We start from the raw sequence: 8474 nt of genomic DNA, 5'->3' as shown, positions 1-8474 counted from the left end.
AGATATATATATATATATATATATATATATATATATATATATATATATTCGCAATTAGACTCTACGTGAATTGTGAATGCAAAATTATTCGTGCATCGAGTTACCCTTTAATTTGTGATTATAAAATATGGATCCGGAATAGAATATAGTATCGATTAGTACATTATAAGTCGTTTTAAGAATGTAGGTTATGGAGGGATCGGAGAAATTTCCAAATATTGTACTTCAACCGTTCCTTTTTAGTTGTTAAGTTGTGGTTTTAGACAGTCAATTTGACTAATTTTCAATGCTAAATTGGATTACATTAATTAAATATTTTATTTTTAAAAAATATTTAAAACTTATACGGAAAGTACTATAAATTGCAACTTGTTTTACATCAATATGATGACAAAATACATCTTTATTAGTCAAAGTTCATATAATTTGACTCTCAAAAAAGAAATTATGACAACTAAAACGAAACCGTGACAAGTAATACTCAATATGGTGAAGTAGGAGATTGGTAAACAAAGCATCTCACGTTAACAAGGTTAAGAAAAGGGCCACATCTAAAAGAGATCGATGTGATGTAGATAATATATTCTACTGCAAGTATTAATAATTGCTTCCATGATTCTAAGGTGTGACCTGTAGATCACACGAAAGTCAACTTTACTATGCAAATAACATCTTGGCGCACTAAACTCCCGCTATATATATATAAAAATCTATCGTACGCAGTCTTGTCAAGCATTACTGTCACGAGTAATGTTTGAGGGTCCCAATTAAGTTGTGAAAGGAAGGTTCACCAAACACATGGATCAAATAAAAAACAATTAAGACAAGAACTTGGTTTATGAGCTGATTAATTATATCTGTATATGATTAGAATTTGAAGTGAATGCAAATTGTATGATTAGAATTTGAAGTGAATGCAAATTGAAAAGACAGTATTATAACACAAAAATGGAAAGTTAGGTGAGTAAAGTTTTTGAGATTCCAGCTTTGGACTTGCTGATAATCAGAAACAGACACACACCTTTATGCATTATGATTTAATTGAGTACCAATTAACCAATCTAATTAAATTAATTAGCTCTCAGCCGTACTACTGATTAGTAATTAACTAATTATTAATTAATTATACTTGTTATGTTTAACTGATCATGTTGTGAATTCAAAGCTGCTAGATTGAAATCACCATGGTAATAAAGGTTATAAGTATATATTCCTTTATTTTAAATCAAAGATTTCGTGTTGAGGTCCCGTAACACACCTCAATCTCAATTAGTAATGCTTCGAAAAAGATACTGAACTTTGAATGGAAAATAAAAATCGAACTTTTATACAAGAATTCACCGTTTTCTGTTCTAGTTGGTCTACTTGTTAATTGTACATAAGTGTAACATTCTAAATTTATTGTCTCCGATCCTTCCAATCCCCCCCCCTCCGCCCCCAAACTCTTGCCCGGTGACAGAGCCATATATACTGATTGACACTCCTTTATCAAAATTCTGACTTTCCCCTATCCTTCCTCGTTGATCATCCCACCCCACCACCTTCAAAATTCCTCTCCTCTGTTAATCTTATCATTATAGTGTTTTGTTAGATTATATATAAATATCTATGAAATAATATTTATTTGCAGACTTACCAATAATAGTAAGAATAATAGTAAGAAGCATACTTATTTTTCCAAAATTCCTATGAAACACCCCTATATTAATTAGTATACTCATTATTAGCCCTAATCCCCAATTATAGGTCACGTCAACCTTCCATCTTTACACAACAATGAATATTCTTTTCCTCGATCAAAAGATTTTCTCGATTATTATTGACTTTTGAAAAATGGAGGTCCTGGATGAACGGTGTACATAATACTATAGTAGTTATTGTCGATCTAATATACCATAAATATAATAAATTATCGTTGATAATAAAATAACAAAAATGAATAAATAAACTTTTAGGTTGAGACGCGAATATCTTGTTCTCTTTAAAAATATAAAATAAATAAATAAATCTTTAAGTTGAGGCGCAAATATTTTACTCTCCACATACAAGTGGGATAATATTCTCCATAAAATTAAATTACTTATATACACATGTTTAATTTCCTTATTATCTATTTTTCCCTACCTTTTTAAAATATTACTTAAATCCCTTCTTTCTCCTAATTCTAAAAATACTACTAGATACATAAAAGTAATCAGCCAAACCCACATTCACCACTCCCTTTTTCACTCCTATTTTCTTTCCCTAAATTCACTCCAAATTCTTAGTAGTTACAAAATTCACATTTGATTTTCAAAAAATTTAAACTAAACCATACGTTAAAAAAATAAATAATTATAATAATTTCAGATTTTGTTCCTTTTTAATCTAACCAAAAATAAAATTAAATTAAAAGAGGAGTATTTCCTCTTTAATGTAATCCTATACGCTAAATGGGTATGTTAAAAATACTTCCTTAATTAACTTTAGGCTGATTTTTTATTAGTTGCATTTATTAACTTGTTAGTCATACCATTTTTTTAGGAATGCAAGGTGGATGCAGCTAAGCCATTAGCGTCAAAAACAGGACACTAGTTTTGGCAATTATATGTGTAATAAATAATTTTTATTACTCATAATGTTACCGTAGTAATAACTTAATTATAAAAATTATAAATTTAAATAAAAAATTACCGGGTACATAATTAATTGTACGATTTTTTTCTCCCCTTTCAAGTCATAAATTTCTCCACAATTGTCTTACATTAACTAGAATTTTAATATATTCAGTTAATTTATTTCTTAATTAATGTATAATTTAGTTTCAACACTTCGATACATTACAATTAATGTATCATGTTTAAATTTTAGTTTTGATACATAACCATAATTAGTTTTGATACTTGATACAAAACTTTTACCAAATGTGTCATTTATCACGTATCTAGGTGTAGTTATGTATATTCTACTTTATTAAAATTTAGAAGGATATGTATCTGTACAAATCATATGCGTGATACATAAACTTTGTGTTATGTATCCCCCAACAAAAAAAATGCTATTTGGAACATTTATCCTTTCCTTGTTTCACTCCACAAATCTCTCCTTATTTTTTGTCACAAAATCTTGATAGTTATTTTCTCATTTACGTTCGAAATTCAAAATTAGTCTCTTTTCTGTAGGTTTAGAATATTTATAGGCAAAAAAGTTTAAAAAGGATAATTATAAGTCTTTTACATATTTTTAAAATACTCCAAAATTTATGATAAAAGAAAATAAGTGAACTTCAAATTTTCAACACTAAAATGTAACTAGAAAAAAGAGAGTAAAAGTATTAGTTTATTATCTGGTAATAATTAATATAATATTTATACATTTTCATAATTTGAGTTGGTTAACGACTCTAACAACTACTCATTCATTGAAACTGATTAGGATTCTTGTATTATAATTTAATCTTCTCGTTGTCTCATAATAATATTGGTTTCAATTTCACCAAAATTTCATATGTTCTAATATTTTCCTTTCTATTATTTTTCATAATCAATTTTTTTTATAGTTTGTGTTTGTTCATATATCTAATTGATAACTTAATTCGTATTTATTGTAATACATTTATAGATACACTTTATTTCAATTTACATACATCCTTCTTTCACAACTTTATTGTATCAAATACATTATTATCACAAAATGATACATTATGTAAGTTATACATATCTTTTAAGGCGAACAATACAATACATATCAACTTACATAAGATACATAACAGTAATGTACCATGCGCTAATTTTTTAGATATGATACATAAATTCTAATTTATACTAAATGTATCAATTCATAGCAACTACACCGTAATGTATAGACCTCAAATCTAACATCTTATGGGCAAAAAATATTTATTTACTGTATCTAGCATAAATACAATAGTTATCGATAAAAACGCGATACATAAATAGTAATGTATCATGCACTATTTTTTTAGATATAATACGTAAATTCGAATTTATACTGAATATATCAATTACATGGCAACTACGCGCAGTAATGTATCATCTTAAATCTAACATCTTATGAGCAACAATTATTTATTTAATGTATCTAGTATAAATACAATACCTATCAATTTAAACAAGATACATAGATAGTAAATGCTAAGTAACAAAGATATTCATGATGTATTTCTCAAGTTTTTGGACAATTTGAATAAAAATTGAAAGGATCTTCAATAAACTAGGAGAAGAATTTTGAATATAAAATTTTTCAATAATTTTGCATCAAAATTGAAAGGATCTTCGCTGAACTAGGAGAAGAAAGAATCCGAAATCTTAAATTTTCAATCAAAATTGAAAGGATCTTCGATGAACTTCAAGATTCAAAAGGATATCGTTTGTCCAACAACAATTCCATCACTTTTTTATCCTTCATAACTCACCTCGCTTACCCAAAATTTTCACAAATTTTTTTGAATCAAATCTGAAAGGTTTCTTCTTTTAACGGAGGAAGCAATTTGAAATTTTAAATTTCTTCATTCTATTAGAATTTTCCTAAAGCAAAAGAGAAATTTGATTTTCTTACTAATTTCCATCGAACAAATTAAAGATGGACTAGAGAAATGTTTTTACTAATTCCATCGAACAAATCAAAGATGGATTAGAGAAATGAAAGGTTGACTGTGAGGAAAAGGAGCTTCATTTGATGAGTTGCATGAATAAAATTGCAGAAGAAAATTTATTAATGGAAAAAGAAATTAGCATGCTGTAAATCTGCTCAAAGATAACGGCGATCAAGCAATAAAAGCGTAATTTATGGAATTTAATTAATTTAAGATTTTGTTCCTTTTTTAGCGCAACATTTTTTTTTTGTATTAGAATTAATGTATCTGGATGATGACTCGTGTATCTGGAAGTTACAAATTTTAAGGGATTATTGTAATTAGAAAAAAATAGGGATGGAATGTAATTTACTTTTTACACTATGAGATTTATGTAAGTTATACTAAAATTAATCAAGTATATATTGGTGCACTTGATACCTAGATACAAGCCCAAACCATTTATTATGGAAATAATATGTTATAACTTAATATGCATCGATACAAGTATATTTTTACTAACTCACCAAAGAATAAGAGGGTATTTGAATTGGATTAAAAGCTGGTAAATCTACTTTTAGTCAGTTTTTCACTTCTAGCAGTGTTTGATAAATACAAAAATAATTTAAAATAAATTTAAAATCAAAAGTAAATCTCCTTCTCTATTTTACTTTTTGATTTAAAAGTCAATCTAATTTAATTTTTTTGTTTTTGACTTAAAATTTATTTTTTAAAAGTTAATCCAAACAAGTTCTAACTCTTTATATTATAGTAATAGAGAAAAAGGTAATCTATTAATTACGGTATGCTCCTTTTCTTTAATTTAGTTATATACTATTCATAATTATTTTTTACGATAATGAGATAAATAAATAAAAAAATATATAAGCACGACAATATATAAGCATATAACCAGAAATCTAGGAGAGTTGTCTATTCATCATGAATTTTTTGAAATAAATAAGAAAAACATTAAATCAGTGAGTCATGGTTCCATTGTATTTATGTTCATCAATTTTCAATTGTCAGAATGAATACTTAGATAATATATCTGTCTACGTACCCTACAAACAAGAGGGATTCATAATTTTGAATATTTTTTTTAAAAAAAAGACGCAGTTCATTTAATTTTAAATAATTTTTTAATATAAATTTAAATTTTTAATCAAAACTGTTGAATTTTATCGAAATTTGATACAGTGGGTGCATATATACACCGCTGATGAAATTGATAGGTAAGTATTTTTGGGAGTCTATAATAAGCTGATGCAATTATAAAGTTGATCACGTGTTGTCTCTTCACAAAAGCTTATTTGTACGTACTGATTAGATGTAAAACTTTTGGCTATAAAATTTTCAAAAGAATTTCCCCAAAAATTTACAAAAATAAAAAAGTAACATATAATTAAAGGATTTTTATAATTTCTTGTAGAAAAGGTAATTAAATTTATACACCAATAACAAAAAATGTGAAATTAGTAATCGTACTTCATTTTCAAAAGTGCTTTTATGTAAACATTTATATATCATGGTGTATCGTTTAACTATAATATTATGGAAAATAGCATTCTCAATGAAAATAAAAGATATTTTATGTCTTGATTATGTGTATTAAACCTCTCTATCATTAATAATTCATTTTTATAATAATATTTTATTATGATAGTCTAGTATTCTTTGGAACTGATTTTATGTTATATAATATATTATTTATAATAAGATTTTGTTACGGTAGTCAATATATAGTTGGACAAACAATATTATTTTAGGAAAAAACTTAATTCAAACTAGTATAATTTTAAGCTTTTCACTTCAGTTTTACTACATTTTTTGTTTAAAAAAAAAATCGAATTACTATTCTTTAGTTGTGCACTAAGTAAATTCGCTCCTGCCGCACAAGTATGTAAATTTCACTAAGAATATGAGAAGGCATTGATAATAAGAATCAACCATTCGCTTTTTTTTACGAGATAATACCTACGAAATTAATTTAATCATTTTTATAAATAATATACACATAAATATCTATAACTTATTTAATTGATAATAGGCTTGAAGTCTCACTTTATAAGACTATATGACATTTAAATACAGTTATATAAATTGAGACAGGAGAAAATTTTTAAGTACTAAAAGTTTTCTTTAAAAAAGAAAATTAATAGATATAATTGCTTTTATGTGTATAGCACGTGTCCTTTCCTAGTAATTACGAATAGTCAATCAATTGACGATTAACTATTTCCATTTTCAATTGTGGGGGTTCAAATATCACGCGGATTAGTCTAATCGTATTTTCTAATCACAGATCTATCAAAGTTATTATAATATTTATTAATTTTAAAATACAATTCGAGTTAGATTTCTTAATAATGAGGTAGATGCCTACGTGAATATCAAAAATACTAAAGCATTATAAATAGTAACTTGTGTAGTTATATACGTATATATTTTTACACTATTAAATAGTATAGAGATAAAAAATTCTACTAAAATTTGATATTATTATGATAATTTTGATCAAAATTCGAATATATTCAGATATTTTTCCTGAGATATTACTTAAATTTTTGCTGGACGTTGATTCAGAGAAATTAAGCCAATAAATAAGCAGACACTTTATCAAAGATCTTCGTGATTTTATCAAGAAAAAAAAAAGGTTATGTATATGAACAGCTTTAGAAACAGTAATTTATCATCCTTTATATCTACCTGAGACAGTGAGAAATAGTGATATTTTTGTCTATATAAATTTATACTTATATATATTTAAAAAAAAGTTGGAATCTTGTGTTAAATGAGTAATATTTTTTTTTTTAGATAAGAATCTATCTGAAATAATATTTATATCCTATAAAGGTAAGAGTAACACAGTAACGTTATGCATATTTCTACTTCCTCATATTATCGTATCGATAGAATTATACTGAATATATGTTATTGTTAAGAAAGATAAATTTGAAGTTAATGTATTTTCTCCTATCTTCTTTTTTTCTATGTGAAAAGATAAATATATTCATAAACTATGTGAAGTGACATGTATATCCTTTTTCGATTAAAATTGGGCAATTTGTGATGCTAGTTATATTTTTTTTACTAGTAAAAGGTTAAGTAGGTTAATTTTAGCGTGATTATTAATGTTTATACATATCATTCATTCAATTAGACAATATCAATATTTTACCTAATACTATAGTTCAGAAGCATATACATATCATTCGTTCAATTAGATAATGTCAATATTTTATCAAATACTATAGTTCAGAAGCAAATTTAAACATTTACCGATTAGTAAATTAATTAATTGTGACGGCTAAGACCAATTTAACGAGTCTAGAAATAAATGAATATAAAACATGTAAACATAAAAATATTGTTTCCGATAAACCTGACATATTGGATATTCAATTCTGGAGAAAGAGTTTTAAAGTCCACCTTACTCATCACAAATTATGGAACAAAGTCTTATTATATAGGCCCTAATGTATAGTATATACTATTTATAATATTCCACTTACATATCATGAAAGTGACACCCAAAAAAAAAAAATTATACTTCTAGCTTCATCATCTGATAATTCATACCATATCCAACTTTCCACTAACCTATAGCTAGTCAAAATAAATATCATGTTAAAGAATATTTCACAGTATAGTCTGACACCAATAATTGTTATTGTTTATCTTTTAGGGTTTTTCATCACATATTTTTGTTGAGATTCGATTAAATTCACAATTTATGTAAAAAAATTTAAAATAAGAATTAAACGCTCTCTAACAAATCAATATCATATCCTAGTTGTGAACATATTATATCAAAAAATATTTTTAAGCGGAAATAAATCAATATATTAGTAAAGATTAGTAATGTAGTCTTTACTGGTATTAGTTAAGTGTCATTAGA

This window comes from Solanum pennellii, chromosome 7, assembly GCF_001406875.1.
Source record: "Solanum pennellii chromosome 7, SPENNV200".
NCBI classification, from domain to species: Eukaryota; Viridiplantae; Streptophyta; class Magnoliopsida; order Solanales; family Solanaceae; genus Solanum; species Solanum pennellii.
The sequence above is the reverse complement of the archived record's forward strand: the minus strand, read 5'-3'. Positions refer to the sequence as shown.